The 17,890-nt window shown below is 41.0% G+C and overlaps 1 protein-coding gene across 14 annotated transcripts in view; it reads left to right on the top strand.

Annotated features, from left to right (window-relative positions):
• Positions 1-17,890, top strand: part of NTM (neurotrimin) — a 969,594-nt gene that overhangs the window by 645,056 nt on the left and 306,648 nt on the right. The gene's annotated exons all lie outside the window — the stretch shown is intronic.

Genomic DNA, 17,890 nt, shown 5'->3' on the forward strand with positions numbered 1-17,890 from the left:
TATATTTTCATCTTTTTACTTTTAACTTCTTTGTATCTTTGAATCTAAGGTGTAGAAACCTGAGATTATTAAATGCTTTAAATTTTATATATAGATATAATGTTAAATTATATATTTTAATAAATATGACATATAATATATATTATAATAAACTGGATCTTACTTTTTGATTTAATCTCACAATCTTTGCCTTTTGTGTTTCTAATTTAATTTTTGTTTCTATTTATTATTTTTTTCAGGGGGTACATACGCAGGTTTGTTACAAAGGGATCTTGCATGATGCCGAGTTTTGGAATATGATTGAATTTGTCACCCTCATAGTGAGCATAGTAACTGATAGGTAGTTCTTCAGTCCTGCACACCTACCCACCTTGTATTCCCCCATATCTACAATTCCCATCTTTATGCCCATATGTACCTGGTGTTTAACTCCTGCTTGTAAGTGAGAATAGGAAGTATTTGATTTTGTTTATCTGTTAGTTGACTTAGGACAATGGCTTCCAGTCATATCTATGTCGCTGCAAAGGATATGACTACCTTCCTTTTTTATGGCTGTGTAGTAGTCCATGGTATATATGTACCATATTATCTTTATCCAATCCACCATTGATGGGCACCTGGGTTGATTATATGTCTTTATCATTGTGACTAACACCAATCTCTGCCTTTTTATTGTGACATTTGTATTATTCAGATTTACTACTACTTATTTTTATTATTGGATTTACATTTGACATTTTGCTATTTTATTTCTGTGTCACATCTGTTTTTAAGTTGCTCTGTGTCGTCTTCATTGCCCTATTTTGTATTAAATAAATATTATAGTGTCCCACTTTAATTACTCTATTAACATTTTGTCTATATATTTGAGTTAATGTTTAGTGGTAACTCTAATGAGTGTGCTACACTTTTTAACTTACTGCAATATACTTTAGGTTGATACTAACTAAATTCTGGTAAAATGTAGAAAATGTCTGAACTTATCCATCATATTTGAAAATAAAAGGTTTTTCTGAAAATAACATTTTTGGTTAATGGTATTTTATATTCCTTTTGGTACCTGAATATGTTATTCCATTGCCTTAGCCTTTATTATTTCAGATGTGAGGTCAGCCATCTGAATCTTATCACTGTTCCTCTATAATATTTTTTTTTGGGGTATGGCTATCAGTTTTTCTTATATGGTTGTTTTCTTTTCTTTTTTTTGTTTCAGAAGTTGGATGATTATGTGTCAAGGTGTGGCTCTTTTCGTAGTTATCCTACATTAGATCTGTAGAATTTTTTAAATATCTAGATTAGTGTTTTTAATCAAATTTGGGAAGTTTTCATTATTATTCGTTGAGTATATATTTGCTTCCTGTTTGCTCTCCGTATGGGATTTCCATTATTGTATATGCTCGCACTCTGAGGCTCTGTTTATTTTTCTTCTGTCTTTTTTTTCTCTCTTTTTTCAATTGGGTAATTTATATTGATCTAAGTTCATGATTCTTTCTTCTGTCATCTCCAGTCTGCTGTTGGGTTCTCCAGTGAGATTTTAATTTTCTCATTGTACTTTTTGTCTCCATAATTTGCATTTGGTTCTCTTTATACTTTTGTTTTCTTTGTTGAGAATTTCTATGTACAGAATTTTTTGTTTTCATATATTCCTTTAATTTTAAAAATGTGGTTTTCTTTTCTTCTTGAAATATGTTTATAAGAATGGCTTTGAAATTTTGATTGGCAAATTCAACATCTAGGGACAATCAGAAAACTTCTATTGCCAACTTAGTTTTGTATGGGTCACAATTTCCTGTTTCTTTGCATATCTCATAATTTTTTAGTGTACATTTTGGAAAATATATTTTGGCAAATATTCCTAGCCTCACCTTTCCCCCAAAGGTTGTATTTTGCCATTTTTTTCTGTTTATGTCTTTCCTTGTTTAGTAAACTGGTTAGGCCAATTTGTGGAATCTGTCTTCTTTGCTGTGCATGGCACAGTCACTAATGTCTCAGGGATTTTTATTTTATTATTTTTTTTTAAATTTCATATGCTGTTTTAATTTTTAAGCCTCTCTTCCCATAGGTTGCCCCTCGATCGAGTTGACATCCAAGGATTAAACGGAAGTTGTGCCCAAACATCTTGAGCCAGTTAGTCCTCTTCTGATAGATTTGTTTACGGGTAGGGAACCATCTTCAAAGTGCAGACCATTTCCAGTGTCTTCTGGTATTTGCTTCCTACTGAGTCCTGCCATGTCCTTTCTCCTCTTGTTTCAGCTTTAGTGTCAACTAAGAGTATAGGCCTGACTTGAGCCTTTTCTGGGCTGTGCTGTGTGTGCACGCAGCTTTATGCTTGTCTAACCCTGAGCAAAACCTGGAGCAGTCATTGGCCCTCCCCTCCAGCCTTTGAGAGAGTCACTTCTTCCAACAGTGCCACTGGCTGTGGGCGTCACTCACCATTCAAAGCAAGTGAGCCCCTGAACCAGGGCAGAGATGCCGTTGGTCCCAGGTGTTACCCTACCCTGGAGGAATCTCCATGACTGAGCTGGGTCTGGAATCAGAATACCCCAGAGCCCCACAGTTCTTACCCAAAGTTCAGAAGTTTTACAAGAACATGTGCTTCTCAGATTGTTGTTAAGATTTCGTTCAATTACCACTCCACTGGAATGGTTGATTTTGTCAATTTTGCTCGACTTGATGCTCGGTTTTCTTGGACAGAATATTTGCCAATCTTCTTTGCCATAACAGAAGTCACTGGTCTTTATTTAGCACTGTTCTCAGACATTTATATTTGTAGCTTTGGGTGATGTTTCTTCAGAGTCCACGTGATGTTGGTTATCACAGCTCTCTAAATTTTAAGTATACTCTTAGTCCCACGTGGCCCTGCAAAGGACACTGCCCCCTCTTTGTGAGTTGCCTTGAGCTTAACTAAGAGCCCACTTAGGCTCCTAGATCCTACCTCTGACTGTGAAGTGAATTACAAGTTCATGTTTGTTGAGTAGAGTAAAGTCAAATGACAGTCCCTAATCCACGCTTCTCTTGAATTCCCTGGTTAAACTCAGGGCAAACATTCCATAGACAGCTTTATCCCTGAAGTTGTCATGTGGACTGGATACCCGTAACTGCATGGAATCAAGTACAGCAGGAGGAATCTAAGAAAATGTGCATCGTGGTCCTTTAAGATTTGAAAGGTGCAATTCAGAGGCTGTTAAGACCTTCAGCTGGTGATAATTGGATTTGTAAGACAGTGTGCAACATGTGAAAAAAATGCTCCTGTTGGATGAGATCCCAGTTTTCTTCTATCCTTCCTATTAATGTGATAAATGTTGCTGTCTCAGCTGATAGGGCCATGTTGGATAATCAGATTGGAATCAAGTTTGAGTTCCTCAGGCTGGCTCCGTGTGAAACTCGTGGGAAGATGTTAAAAAAAAAAATACTATAGAGAATACAAGGAGGAACTGAGTTTGCAGAGGGAAAATTTTACTGTGATGAGGAGGTTCTGCAATGTGGGGAAGACACGTTTACCACAGACACTAGTCGCGTGCTGCCTCCTCTGCATGTCGCGTCTCATGGGGACTGTGGGAGACTGTGGGACATCATCTCCATTGTTACTGGGCACATGCGGTTGTGGAGCCTGAGGAGAACAACAGCAGCTCTCCATGTGGGTGCTGGGGCAGAGAGGAGCCAAAATAATGTTGGGAAATTAAACCTCTCTTAATTAAAGCTGATGGCAAACAAACACGAGTAATAATGCACTACAGCTGGGAAGCACAAGTACAATTTGAGGCTGAACAGCTGTGAAATTGAGCCTTCTGGTCACAGCTGGGCCTGTGAGAAGGCCAGAAACCCTGGCAAAGGTGTGGCCCCTGGCTGCAGGGCTGGTGGGCTAGGGTGGTCAGCCAGAGTGGCTTGCTTTCCTGGTTGTTTTGGAGTTTGCTCCCACTCCCGTGTCTGGCTCTCTTTGCATTTCCAGACTCCTTCTCACCAAGAGCACCCCGCTGTCCCTTAGGCTTATTAAGGGTTCCTTTCAAAGTGAACAGCATTATTACGAGCATCGGAATTGAGGGTATGGTAAGAAGGTATGTTTTTTTGTGGAGTTTTTTGTTTTAACATAATAAACTTCCCTCAGAGAGGGAAGGAAGTACCCTATGTTTGTTTTTGTGTTTCTTTAACTGTTTGCTCCGTGGATTTTCCCAAAGACATCCGGGCTGGGCTTTCACTGGTAGCCTGTTCCTTTGGTCAGAGTCTGCCACTGTGTTCCTGACCTACTGACTTGAAAGGCTTGTGCAGTTGTCCCGGCCCTCACCATCTGAGGGGCACTGGGTCCAGGATTTCCCTTTATTATTAAAATCTGCAGGTGCTCAAACCCCTTACTTAAAATCGGAAAATATTTGTAGGAAATCTATGCGTATCCTCCTGTGTAACTTTAGTCAACTGTAGATTACTTCTAATGCCTAATGCAATGCAAATGCTATGTAAATCGTTATTGTTTTGGATTATTATTATTTTTTAAATGTTTGAATAGTTTGATCCCCAGTTGGTTGAATCTATGCATTTGTTACCCGTGGATGAGGAGGTTCAGTCGTATAGGGCAAACGTGGGACTGCTTCCTCTCAAAAGAGAAGGATAAATGGGCACCTCAAATGTGCAGATACAGTCTAGCTGCACTTAGTCTGGGATACGTATATTCTAGGCTTTCCCTGAAGCTGTCAGCTTCTAACTCAGTCATGTTCTTGACCTCTGAGCATGTGGCTATCACTTTCACTTGCATATTAGCCTTAGTCCTCCTACCATTTGTTTGTCTGATTTAGTTGATTTCTACAAAGGTTATTAGCACACACTGGCCGTGGGCACTGAGTGTCAGGATTGTTGGGACGGACAACACTATGCTGTGGACACAAAAACGCCCTGAGATCCTAGTGGCTTAATGCAATAAAGTGAATTCTTAAGTCTCTTTATTGCCTGGAGTAGGTTGCACAGACCCACAGAATGTCTCTCCACTGACTGGAGACTCCTGTGTTAGAATTCCTTCCCTTGTGTGGCCTCAGAACCTTGAAGTCATGGGATTCAGCCACAGAGGAGAGAGAGGGAGGCTGGAAGGCTGAGTGGTGGGTTAGCAGGGAAGATGGAGCAGAATGTTTCATGGCCAGGCCTAGGACTGCCTTTCTCTCCATCTTCCATTGTTGTGTAATCATTCACATGCTTTAGGGCTCACTATAAGGGAAACCGGAGAAAGAGATCTGTCATCCTGTGTGCCCAGGATTTTCTGGGACAGCTGGTCAGTATCTTCTACATTTTAACAGACTGCCCGATTATTGAAGTCTTAATGCCTGGGATTGAAGGGATCTTTGGAAGCAATTTTGTAATTCTCCTATCTACATCTACAACACCTTAGACCAGTGCTTCTCAAAGTGTGGTCCTGGGACTTGGTAATGCGCATCTCACTTGGCAACTAGTTAGAAATGCACATACTCAGGCCCCAGTTCGGACTCATTGTGTGAGAAATTCCTGGGGTTGAGTCAAGGAATCCACTTCAGTAAACCCTCTGATGCTCCTTCAAGTTGAGAGCCACTGTCAGCTCCTCACTGACAGCAGTTCCCACTCCACTGTGACTAGCCATTGGATTTGTCTGGAGAGCTTTAGAATGTTCTCATAGCTGGGTCCACAGCCACAGATTCAGATTGAGGTGGCCTGAGGGTGTGGCCTGAGCTGAAGGTGAGAAGCATTGCCCTAGAATGATTATTGAGGAATAGCTTTTACCCTAAAGTTCTCCATGAAAATAGATTTCATATGGCTCCAATGGCACTAATCACTCAAAGGCCATAGGAGCAATTGATTTTCATGTCCTAAGTACTTTCCTTCCCTTTCAATTGGAAGCAACCTCCCAGCTTTGCATAAAGTACAGACAAAATAGAGATTTTGGAATTTGGACGTGGAATCTTGATTCTGTCACTGACTCATCACGTGGCTCTGAGTAAGCCAATTAATTTCTCTGTGTTGTGTGTCTGTAAAACGGGAGTAGTAACACTTGCCCACAGATGTTGCCAGCATTATCTAATTAATGAGCACAGACTGTTTGGGAAATACAAAGTACTGTACAAATGCTAATCATTATGATGAATGCAGTGCATTTTGCAGATACAAAAGTGCTGTGTTTATGCTCATAATTATTATAATTATTGCTAATACTGATAATATTCCTACTGCTAGTGTATTTCCCTTGCAGTAAGAGATTAGTGTGTTCTTTGGGTTAACATCTTGCCTCACATGATCAGGAAGTCTTGCTAAGCAGCTGTTAAATGTCCCTTGCTCTCCACCTTTCAGAAAAGTGTCACTCATCAGGAATGCAAATAGTCACGTATGCAAACCATCCTGGAGTCCCCTTATGTGAGACATCCCTGGCTGCTAGGTCACTGCCAGATCATGTTAAAGAAGCCCATCTTTAGGTTACAGAAATGCCTAGAATGTAGAAGTCTTCTGTTTTTCTTGTATTTTCATCAGAGGTACATATTTTTCCTTCTACCGGTTTTTTATCCGCAATAGCTTTGTCATCTGCTTTCATATGGTGCCAAACGTGCTGAAGAAAATTCTAGTGTGTGTTGGTGAGTGTTACTAGGTTCCAGTGCTGACAATTCACAGATATTATCAGCAGCAAATGGTGTTGAGAACAAGACAATTATTTTTGCTGTGGTTTTGTTTGTTCAGTCTTAGCTTTGGTTTTGATTGGAGGAGAATTGTTGGGGAAAGGCAATTGTTTCTCTCCTTTTACTTCGTGAAAAGGGAATGCTATTGAGGATTGTGGGACTGGTTTGAACACGGCAGGCTAGAAATGAACAGAGCAGATAGATGACTTTAGGATGCAGTTAGCAGTTACAAGACCATTGTTTCTATGTTCATGTTTCTTCTGTCCTTCTGACACCCATTTCCTGGTCATAAGATGTGGACCTTTGTATTTTTTACACCTTGTTCACACTACTGCTTCTTGAATTATATTCATAGCAAATTGGGAATTAAACTTAACAAAAGAAACTCATCCTGAGAATTAATCCCAATTTAATCCAGGGCTTTGGAAAAACAAAGTAAAAACAGAGTTTGCTGACTGTCCATTCCATAGATGCCTGATGGTTCAGCTGTTATCACCATGTCAAAAGTCCTGATGCCTAATGATCCTTTTCCTTTTCCCCTTTGGTGGCCCCACATGATATATGAAATTTCACATTTCTTTGCTTTGGGCTGAAACTACAACAACTGATGAATTCGTGCTGATTGTCTTATGCCAATCTGAATCTCTGATTGATAGAGAAATCCCTGATAAATAAAAATGGGAAAACAAAATAATGATCAATATATGTAGATCAAAATTTCTGAACTATGTAATTTACCTTTTCTCTAAAAAATGTCTTTGAGTATTTGTTGCAAGGTGAGTATCCTGGCAACAAATTCCCTCATTTTTTTAATTGTCTGAGAACGTCTTTATTTCTCCTTCACTTTGAAGAATGACTTTGCTGGATCCAGAATGCTAGATTAGTGGTTCTTTGGTTTTAATACTTTAAATATTTCATGCACACTCTTCTAGTATGCGTGGTTTCTGAAGAGAAGTCCGATGTAATTTTGATCCTTGCTTCTCTATTGGTAAGCCCTCTTCCCTACCCTCAGTTTCTCAAGTTTCCCTGTCTTCGATTTTCTGCAGCTTGAATAAGATATGCCTAGGTATAGATTTTTTAAGTATTTTGATTAGTGTTCTCTGAACGTCCTGAATCTGTTTTTGGTTTCTATCATTAATTTTGGAAATTCTCGGTCATCATTGCTTCAAACATTGTTTTCTGCTTCTTTCTCATCTACTTCTCGTAATCCCATTACATGTATATTACAATTCCTTTTGTAATTAGATATTCTGTTCCTTTTTTTTTTTTCAGTCTTTTTTCTCTCCGTATTTCAATTTTAGAAGCTTCTACTGGTATTTCTTCAGGTTCACTGGTTTTTCCCTTGGCTATATCCAATCTGTTGATCCATAGTATTCTTCATTTCTTCATTTTTTTTTATTTCTACCATCTTCTTTTGTTTTTTTTCACAGTTTTCTTCTTCTGCTTCCATTGCCAATTTGTCCTTGCATGTTGTCGGCTTTCTCCATTAGAACCCTTCACATATTAATCATAATTACTTTAAATTCTCAATCTTTTAATTCCAACATCTCTGCCATATCTGAGTATGTTTTTACACTTACTCTTCTTCCAGCTGTTGTTTTTTTTTTGATCTTATAGTATGCTGGTGGTACTTTTTTCTTTAAAGCCAGACATGATATATTGAGGTAAAAGAAATTGGACTAAATAGATTTTTCATTTAACGTTTTATGTTTCTGGCTAGGGGTTAAACTATACTTATTGCTTGTTACAACTACAAGTGTCAGAGGTCAAAATTTCCTCTGGTGTTCTTGTTTTCGATTTTTCTGTTGTCCCTAGAAATATATTTTCAAATACCATCTGCGATACAGAATTCGTTCCTTGCATTCCCCTCTTGTGTGATGTGGTACTCCTATGAATGTGGCCATGGGTGTTGGGGGAGGGAAATGTTCTATAGAGCTACGAGCAGGCCTCAGTATTTTACCGAGCCTGTGACCCTACACTGTGAGCTTCACAAGTGTGTCTCAGGGTTGCTTTTCTTCCCCCACCTCAGGTGAGACGGAAAGTGTAGAAGGGGCTGCAGTTGGGTATTTTCCCTTCCCTGGATCATTAGGCTCTGGAAATATAATTTCTGTTGAGGGCAGGCCTCCATAAGAACAGGATGCATGTGTCACATTTCAAAATGGCTGCCTTTGCTCTCCCCCTGCTGGACGCATAAAGGGATTTTTCTTTGATCCTTACTGTGAGAACCCCCTAGGGATCTTGGAGGCAAAACATCCTGAATTGTGGAGTCTCTGGAAGTCCAGAGCTCTCGCGTTTTACCCCTCAGACTTGTGCACACTGAACCTCCAGCAACTCTTCAGTTTCATTTTAGTTTTTCTGTTCTGATACTGGTTCCCATAGAGGGTTTTTTGTTTGGTTGGTTGTGGTTTTTTATTTTTGTTTTACTTTGTTTTGCTACTGGGCTTCTGCTTTTATAAGTTGTGATTCTCCGTATCCACCTATCTGTCGTTTTCAAATTTAGGGGCAGTGGTTTGCTCTGCGACCTTTCTAAGGAATCTAAGAAGAGTTGTTGATTTTCGGTTTGGTCAGCTTTTTCCTTTTCATGTGAAAAGCATGATGACTCCAGGTTGTTTAGATGCTGGATTGGAAGCCGGAAGGTGTTTGCTCCAATAATTATCCCTTAACAAATTCAGTCCACATAGTCCATTAGGCAAAAATAATCATATGGGCCTTTAATTGTGAAAAACTGGGAAATAGAGTAAACATCAGCTTTTAGTTACTACCATTTGTTCTTATTAATGGACTGTTTTGAAGAAAAAATAAGAAAAGCATACAAGTGAGGGAGTAGAGGAGGTGGTCAAAGAAAAGGAATGGGTCTAAAGTCATTTCTGCCTGTTATTCATGAGGAGAGAATGATCAGGACCTTCATTACCAGTCCTCATGTTTACAGAGGGCAGGCTTATTTATGAGGCATCAGCAGTGTTCCACATGAATGAATTTGTCATATAACTAAGCTATCATCCTTTAAATAGATCTTAAAGCATTGCAATCCTTTTTGATAGAGTTCTTTTTCTGAAATATATTATTGTCCTGTCTTATTGAGCAAAACATGGAGAATATCATTTGACTTATTTTGTTACTTAGGTCATTATTGAAAACATCACTCACAGAGCGACTCTGTCATAATGCAGAGCAGGTAACTGAGGTCACCTGCACCTAAACACACTGCCTGTCTGGCTTCCTAATGCCTGCCTTAATTACCCCTCTCCCCAAACACTCCTAAAAGCCCCTACCTCACCTATGCCACCTAAAATCAAATTAAATCTATTAATTGCTACTTATTTGTGTCAAGGCTAGTCCACTTATCTCCTAAAATTATCCCACGTATCACTTTGCGATAAACATACGACAATCAGGAAATCCAAGCCAAAACATTGTGCTGTAGGATAGGTAGAATGGAGCCTATTAGTTAATTACTCACCAGACTTTATGCATGAAAGCAGTGTTCTGCCCTATAGGCTAGAAAGTAAATAGATGCATCAGGTGCCGTCTGTACTATGGCATGCTATGGAGAAAAATAATCCAAGGCCAGGGGTTTAAATGGCACTGGAGATAGAGGTGGTCACGGAAGACCTCTTTAAGATAATATTTTAGTGAAGATTGGAAGGAAGTGAGGAAAGGAGCCATTTGGATATTGTGGAGTTGGGCAAGGGAACTGCATGTGCCAAAGCCCTGTGGCGGGAGTACGCTTTGGTTGAGGAAACCTAAGAGGCTGATGTGACGTGGCTAGAGTGCGAAGGGGAGAAGCAGCAGGAGGTGAGCGTGGCAAGGGAGTGGGAAGTGAGATCACTGAGGTCGTCAGCTAGCGCAGCAATAGTGCTGCATAAAACTCATGGGCATGCAAAATAGCATTTGTTTATCTTACTTTGGACTTGTGGGTTGGCTGTGATGACGATAGACTGAAAATTGGGCTAGGATTTCTTCCAGTTGTAATCATTCTGGGGCCCGGACTGAGGAGCCAGCAACTACTCACCCAAATCTGGTTGATGGAACTCCAGGGCCCCAAATGACAAGCTGGCCACCCACGCACATTGCAAGCCTCAAACCTCCTCACTTCCTGTCTACAAACATCATGCAGGCCAAAGCAAGGCACGGGGACAAGTTCCAAACACCGTGGTGGGACAGTATGCCCTGCCACAGTGGGAGAGGAAAAGATATGTGACCAGTTACTCAACCTACCACACAAAGCAGAGAGTGTGGGTTTTTGACTTTCACTCTTTGTGTGAAAGTTTTTCACTTCTGCTCTTTTTGTGAAGGGAAGTCATTAAGTCGCATTGAGCTGAGAAGTGACTTATACTTTTATTTTCAAAGAGTAACTCTGGGACCATGAGGAGAATAGACTCCAAGGGCCAAGTTGGAGGCAAGGACACCAAGAAGGGACTGTTGCCATATTCCAGATGAGAGCAGAGAGTGGCTTTGACCATGGTGTGGCAGTGGGGATGGTGTGAAAGAGTCATCTTCTGGATTCATTTTGCAGGTAGAGTGATGAGAATTGGTTGGTAGCTTGGATGTTGGTATGAGATAAAGAGATGGGTCAAGGAGGACTTCAAGGTTTTGGGGTGGAATGATGAGTAGGGAAGACTGAATGAAGTTCAAGTTTGAAGGTTGAGGGTGGGAAATCTGGAGTTCTACTTTCATCATTAAGGTTTGAGTTGCCTCTGAGGCTTTCCAGTGGAGATGTCAAGTAGGAAGTTGTGTATACACATCTAGTGCTCGGGAGAGAGTTGCATGGTAGAGACAGGATTGAATGAAAGTTGATAATAGACTAGACATGTCCTGGGTGTTGAAAATAATATTTTACTCAGAGTGAGAGGGCATGATTTGTATAATCCCTTATGTGTGGAAGTCTTTAAATTTTTTTGTTCTCATCTGGTTTTTCCCTCCAAAATAACCTACTCAAAGCCCCTCCCACCCATTAATCTTTCTCCTTATCTATCTCTATCTTTCATTTTTAACTGACATTTTTGAAGACTAGTCTGTCGTTATTTATATTCATTTATTGATCAATGGAAATCTATATTATAACTGCTGAGGTTATTAAAACTGTTGTAACTAAATTCTCACACACTGCACACAGCACAATGGACTTTACGCTGCTGATTCCACCACTCCATTACTCCACCATGGACCACGTGTCCACCACTGTGTTCAAGCCATTCCACCTCCTGCCTCTTCCGAAGCCCTCTCCCACTTTGGCTTCTGCAAGGCTGCTCTCCTGCTCTTTTTTTTTTTTTTTTTTTTTTCTGCTGTTGCACGATGCCCTGGCTTTGTCTCCTTATACATGCTTTCTCTCCTGTGCTAACCCCTTGCATGTCGTTTCTGTTCTTGACTCAAAGCTCTTAGTCATGTCTGAGGGAAGTCTCATCTACTCCTTGGATTTTCACTGCTATTTGTGTATGGGAGCTGCATACATCGCTGTCTCTGACCCTGGCCCCTCCCTTGAATGTAGTGAAAGTATTTCCAACTACATGTAGGATATGTCCAAGTCAATGTTAAATGGATGCCTCAATTTCAACATACCCAAAATGAAAGATCCTGTGGTGACTGGGGAGGTAGGCGCCATCAGTCTTCTTCTAAGTCCTAGTGACCGGGACCTTCTTGTTGGTGTCGTACTCACCAGTCCCTACTCCAACATCTGTTCAGCTCTGAATTCACGTGTAATCCTCCAGAGTGGGATGTCCTCCAAGTCACCCCTTCAAGTTTTCATTTACTCATACTTTAAGACATCTGATTCAATTGGTATTTCCTCTAAGAAGGCTCCTCTGAGTTCGTAACTAGGATACAGCATTCTTCCTTGGTACTCTGCCAACATTTTATTCACCTCTCATCATATTATGTTGACGTTATGTGTATATGGTGTTCCCTAACATCCTAAGTTAAACTTCTCCAGGACAGAATGCTATATTTATCATCCCAAGTATCTAGATCAGTACCTAACATTTAGTAGGAGTTTAGAAGACATTTTTGAACTTCACAGAAAGGACATTTAGATTAATGAACCCAACCAAAGGTAAGTAAGGCTGAGATACAGCCATATATGCCTGGTTTTTTAAACCTCACAGCTTTACGTCTGAAATTCATAATAATGTTGATCCATTTGAAAGCTTTTTCTTTATGCCTACTATACACAGATAATGAGAGGCCACTCATAGCAGCAGGCAAGTAGCACCACATGATTGACATGAGTTCTGACAACTCCTCAGAAAAAGAAAGTAGCCCAATCATCCCCGGCTAGATGATGAGTGTGTCTTGTGGTATTTTCAGGCAACGTAAGGTTTTATTTTTGTCATGCACCAAATGGACTTGGTGTCAGGCAGTCAAATGTCTGGCAATCTGCCTAGCTGCAGAGATAACATGAGTGGTGAATAGAACATTATTATGTGATAATGATTTCCAGCAGCAATTGAAGAAAAATTCCAATGCAAAGTAGAAAGCTTTATTTCCAGGGGAGGAGATATTGATCCTGTGGCCACTGTAAATAAAATGAGAGTTGCAGGTGTAGACAGAAGTCCAGTCCTGTCACCACCACTGAGATCTGACTAGCAGAAGGAGCTGCTTCCTGAAGGCAAATAAAAGCTCCCCTGTTTAGGAGCTGCTTGATGCTCCCCCTAATGCTGTCACTTTCCTGTAGGAATGTGTCATGTGAACCAGATGCAGCATGAGAAGCATATTACCAATGCAATTCCGGAATGTGAAATCAAAGACCTTTGCAGATCAGCCGTCATTGGCTGTGGTATGGTCCCTGGGATCTTGCTTGGTTCTTTGAGAAACACGTTTGTATGAGTCAGAGTTAGATCAGGAGCCTGGCTTACCGGATTTGTTTTATAGACTTAATGGTTGATTGAAACAGGAATCTCGTATTCTTTATATACAATTTGAGATTGATGATGTGATTAGTCTTCATTAGGTTTTGACAAACTGGTCATTACAACCTGTTACTTCATAGAATATTCAATCTTAGAAAGACCTTAAAGATCATCTCATCTAATTCTTCGATTTTTCATGAAGGAGACAATGACCGTAAGATGGAAAACACATACATAGTCTCATAGTTAACTTGGACACCTTTTTTAGGCATTGTCAAAATACATGACTCTTTTTCACCTTACTAGGCTTCAGCATTAATGCAAAGCTGTTTTCTTTGGGATAGCACTAATTTCAGAAAAAGAAAATCTTCCCAGAGACCTTGCAAATGCTTCAAGGTCTGGGAGTGCTAAATGTTTCACAGGCTAAAGCACATAGTTTTTAGTCCTTCTGCGGATAAATGTAAACTACCTGGTGCTCTCATCTCTTTCCTCCCTGCCCAGAGATCACCTGCTACTAGGCACTACTAGTCCTGAATTGCCTCACCACAATTTGCTTCCCCTGTTTTAAGGGGTGCCTCAGGTTCAGTGTGACAAACCTCAGGATGTATATTAAATGCATCTGTGCATCTTATAGTGGAGGATATTTGCAGGATGTTGGAGCTCTGTGGCTGGAAGGTTAGCAGGTCAGAAGCTAGCTCAGGTGAGCAACTGGATGGTGGCAGATGGGCTTACATTCAATCCAGGTGAGATCCCGGAGGGCATTTGGGTTAACCCTCGGCAATGGGTGGACGGTAACTCTGTTATGTTACTCTGCCCTTGACACTAGTTTTGCCATCAGAAGGTTGGGAGTTTAGGGACAAAGGAACCTGGCGAGAGGAGCAGACTTTCTTTTTCTCTTCTCGGAGCCTCAGAGAAATGACTGCTCTGCTCCCCAATAGACTGTGCCCTGCTTTAACTGCGCCGAGGCTGGATGCTTGCCAAAGGCTTTCCTTGTTTCTTCAGTTGATGACCACAGTTCTCTAGGTCTTGACCTAGTTGCTGAATCCCTGTGCTGGTCAACAATCTTCCCACTACTGTGGGCAGATGATATGCATTCATGATAAAAGCACTCCAACTCCAAAGGGATAGTGCCAGTAGGAGCATATTTCTAGCCTCCTAGCATCTTAATTACTCAATTTTAAACTTGTTTATGCTCATATTTCTGACGTTTTTCTTCCCGTGGTTTTCATTAACAAAAAAATCTGTTTTGCTGTTGTTTGCTTTTAGAAACTGAGAGGATTGGACGAGAGACATTTAAAATGTCACTTTCTAACAGACCTTACGTGAACTTGATATTCGGGCTCTCCTAGATGTTCGTTTTAATCTGTAAGAAGCTATGTTTATGACTCTGTCATACCAGAGTTGAGTCCCTTCTTTTCTCTCCTTCCATAGCTCTTGTTGTCTGTCCCAGTCATGTGGCAGTAATTATATACTGCCTTGTGGCATGATAATTTCACTTTGTGTGTTTTTATATCATCGATGTAAGTGGACTTGGATACTTGAGGGAGAGAATTAAGCATCATGCTTCCTTGTTTCCTCTCTAACACCAAGCAGAATGCTATATGCATAGTTGGCTGTCAAACAATATTTGCTGAATGATCCACCACACAGAATTTCTTAATGTGTCTGCATAATGGTCCCAGAGAGGATGTTGCATAAAAAGAGACAGTATTCTTCCCGGTATTAAAATATTCGATGAAATGCCACAATAGTGATGTTTCAGAGGTCTGCAGATGAAATGTTTCAGGGAGTGTAAATTGGCGATTGAGCTATTGGGGGGTGTGTGTGTGTGTGTGTGTGTGTCCACACATGTGTAATGTTCCTGTGTGCATGAGGCCCGTTCCTTTCATCTTGAATTCTGGAGCCCTTTGTCAGTCCTTCTGATTGAGGATGGAGGATGCTGGCTGGGTAATGGATGTCTTGCTCTAGCTGGCAAGGCAGTAATGCTTCAACTGGAAAATCATTAAATCCCAGATTTCAGCCTGTCTCTCTGCCACCTCTCATCAGCAGCAAATCTGCTTTAACAGCTAAGAATTCCCTTATCTTTCTGCGAGTGTGGACCATGTGCTGCTGCTCTCTGTAGATGGGAGATAGAGCTGCATCATTACCCAGGGGTGACAAGGATATAATTTACAGGCTCAATCAGTTCTAGTTACCATGTAATTACAGAGTTATTACATGGTCATTTGTTCCTGATGGACACCAGCGATCTCTTATCCTGTTCTACTGTGGTCTGTTTCTTGTCTTATGCTACTAAGGATATTTAGTTTCTTCTGCATGGAGGGTTAAATGGTGTGCTAGGGAGGAAGGACAGAAACGATTTGGGATAAGATGTTGATTATGCTGCAATGCTATTTGTTCTCCTCAATTGGCCTGGTGATAATAACAGCATGCTGTGGCTTTCCTCCCCAAGGCTCCAAGTTCACATTTCCTTCATAAGAGAGGCTGGAGACAATATCGTACTTGGCAGCATGGGGGAAATTGGGTGTAAGGAATATTCTGACCCATTCCACTCAGCGAGGAGATGACTATATCAACCCCAAGATTATGTCACTGCCTCTTGTAATTTGAAGCTCATCTTAATGCAGTGGCTGTTGGAAGAAAAATTCCTTTTTATAATGAGAAAGGAGAGGAAAGCATTTAAGTATGTAATTCCTTATCAGGGAGAAATGCTGAGAAAGTTCAGTAACCTGCCCAGTGTCACCAAGCAAATGGTATATCTGGAACACAAATGACAGAGCTTGGCCCTATCCACTCGAACCCATTTCAATGAATTCCTGTCATTGGGAGGCAACACACTTTTAATAGCACAGGTACTGGAAACCACGTGGAGAAATCTGAATATTCCCTCATGTTTGCTTGAATTACCTGGGCTAAGTGCCTTTCTTAACTCTTCGTTTTTATTAATTAAGAACTGACGTATGTCTTACCGTGACATGTTCTGAGGATGTCTAATATAGGCGGATTCCTAATCCTTAGGAAAATGGACTGAAGGGCCGTGTGTCTTGCTATTAGAAAGTGTGGCAGCCATGTGGTGGTGTGGGTGGTATCCTGGAGTCAGCACTGGATGCAAGTCAGGAGACCTGAGTCCTGCATCAGTTTCTCTATGGAGCTGTGTGGTTTGAAGTCTACTACTCTGCCTGCTTGGGAATCAGCTTCCTTTTCCAGATGCTATAGTTGGGATGTTTGATCCCTGCAAACCTCTGCTGAAGTTTGATTCCTGATGCTGGAGGTGGGGCCTAACAGAAGGTGTTTGGGTCACAGGGATGGATCCCTCATGAATAGATTAATGCCCTTCCTTGTGGGTGAGTGAGCTCTTGCTCTGTTAGTTGCTATGAGAGCTGGTTGTAGAAAAGAGCTTGGTGAGAGATGGGAACCCTTCTCTGTCTTGCTTCCCCTCTTACCCTGTGATCTCTGCACATGCTGGCTCCCTTTACCTCCTCCATGAGCGGAAGCAGCCTGAGGCCCTCACCACCATGCTTCTTGTGCAGCCCACAGTACAACGAACCAAATAAGCCTCTTTTCATTATGTATCATCCTATTGCGTATTCTTTTACAGCAACACTGAATGGAGTGAGGCACTGGACAATAGTCAAATGGCCCAGATAGTTGCTGAGGTCCTTTCCAGCTGACCATTCGTCTGTGAGTCCATGATTTAAGCTGGCCTGCAGAGGAGAGTCAGAAAGTACTGCAGTATCATTAAGGCTGAAAAACGCAGGTCATGAGATGAGGATATTCAGTGTTGTTATCAGAGCAGCTTCTTTCCACTGGGAGCCAGAAAGTTGCTTGCATGCACTCTGCATTTCACCTGATGGAATGCTGTGAGTCATTAACATACTCTCCTACTTCCCCTCCAATGAAAACACCTTGCTGATTTAATTAAAATACATTTTTTTTCTTCTTTTGAATGTCTTTGAAAATGGCACTAATTATAATGTAACTGCTATGTAACTAATATGTGCAGGTAATATTGTGATTATATATAGACAGCCATATGCTGCTATGCAGCCACTCTCATTGCTATTAAACTGCTGAAGCAGATAACTCCATGTCCGTGCACAAAGTAATTGCACCAAACTAATTTGTGTTTGCAAACAGATCTCAAATTAACTATGTAAATAGGCAGATCTGCAAACAAAATATTAGACGGTGCATGTGTGCACACAGGGGGCAGAGAGGAAGTGGCTTTCTACCTGCATGAAAGATGTCACAGGACGGGGGCTTGCCTGTGGCATGTGCTGCCAGGTGGGCCCCCTGGTCCCACTGAGCTCCTTTCCTGCTTAGTAAGTCTGAGTTCTGTTCCAATACGGGTGACTGAAGACAACCCGAGTTTGTTTTAACTAGGGGTAAAGGGTTATCTTGATCAGTCCACCTTCCTTGATGGAA

This window comes from Saimiri boliviensis, chromosome 6, assembly GCF_048565385.1.
Source record: "Saimiri boliviensis isolate mSaiBol1 chromosome 6, mSaiBol1.pri, whole genome shotgun sequence".
Taxonomy (NCBI): domain Eukaryota; kingdom Metazoa; phylum Chordata; class Mammalia; order Primates; family Cebidae; genus Saimiri; species Saimiri boliviensis.